A 1,571-nucleotide genomic window follows, 5' to 3' on the forward strand; every position below is an offset into this window, starting at 1 on the left:
TGAGAGCTACCAAGGATGTTGTTTGGTCAACTCAAAATTCCCCACACACATCCAGGGAATGAACCTGGATCCTTTCCCTCAAAGGAGATAAAAGCCAAGCATTCCAGGTGTCTAGATTTGATCCTTATTCTATGCCTTAGAGTCCCTGGAGGTTGATGGAAATTAGTCTGATAAGGAGATCAGAGACGCTTTATTTAAGAAAAGGACTACAGTGGAAACTCCCTGTGGGAAAGTACAGGAAGCTGCTGGGGTTTGTCCTGGCCTGGACCCGTGGATTCTATGTGCATAGATTCCAGATCAAAAACGTGTTAAGAGAAGCCTCTGGAAGCTACAAGTGCTGACAAGTCATGGTGTGGGGAGACAGGAACTCCAGCTCTGGCCTCCCATCTGAGCCTCAGGCTTGTGAGAAGATCACTTTCTTTGTAAATAAAGGCAGTGCTGGCCATACACCTCCATCGTGGCTTTGAGTCCCAGGAGCAGAATTAGCCAGCAGGGAGCAGACAATGATTCCTGGGCTCAAGACAAAGTGGAGGATTACAGGGGACCATCCGTTCACCCCGTGATGGCACAGGAGAAGGATACAAACCCATCTGTGAGAGACATTAAAGAGGGGAGGAGTACTTCCCTGCAAAACTAACCAGTATTTCAGCTTGACTTTTAGTATGAATTTTCTTATTGTGTTAAGAAACATAAAGGAATTGGGCTTTTACAATTCTTAATATATATATCAATAATAACAATAATAATATTATAACAATAAATTCATATAGTGAAAGGCAAAAGATTCACACAATCTGAAGAGAAACAAGAGTATAACAAACTCTTAATCAGTGCTTACTACATGCCAGGCAGTGCTTTAAGTGGTTTATACAGATTAGCTCATTAATCCTCATGACTTTTGAGGTAGTACTATTATTATCCTTATTTTACAGCTACCTCACACTTTACCTTGCTTACCTCATGGCTTCCTCCACCTGAAAACATTTTCAGCTGCTTCTATTTCTAAGTACCTGATTGCTCTACATTTTCAAGGTCATATAACTGACTTATTTTTGAGCCAGTTCAGGCTGTAGGATGCCCGTCAGCCTATGGTTTGTTTGCTCTTGGGTCTGGTATGGGAAGCGGATAGAAGTTACATGGTATAAAACATGAGTGCCTATGGTTGCCTTTTAGGTGGCACTGTTGGTGCGGCTGTTTTCTTAACAAGTGTCTCCAAGATAGGCTTGTGTAGCTGAGGTCCGGGCCAAGCCTTGTGTCCTCAAGCTAGAACTATTGTTTGTGCCCCGTCAGCCCCATGTCATTGCTCTCCTTGAAGGCGTCTTTCCTTTCCTTTCCCCTTCAGTCCTATACGCCTGGTCTCGGCTAGTCCACTGAGGACAGCATCCTCAGCCATGGTCAAAGAAAGAAGGGAAGGGGCCAGCATAGTTGAATTTTCACGAGCTTGGGACTCCCTCACTGTGAGGTCTTGGTGGGGCTCTTCGTGTGACAGGATTTCTGTGCCTCCTACCAGCCTCATTAAGACAGGGTTGGCTGTCCACCCAAGGGTCATTCCACTAGCACCACCTACTCTT

The sequence above is a fragment of the Bos mutus genome, chromosome 8 (genome assembly GCF_027580195.1).
Source record: "Bos mutus isolate GX-2022 chromosome 8, NWIPB_WYAK_1.1, whole genome shotgun sequence".
Lineage (NCBI taxonomy): Eukaryota > Metazoa > Chordata > Mammalia > Artiodactyla > Bovidae > Bos > Bos mutus.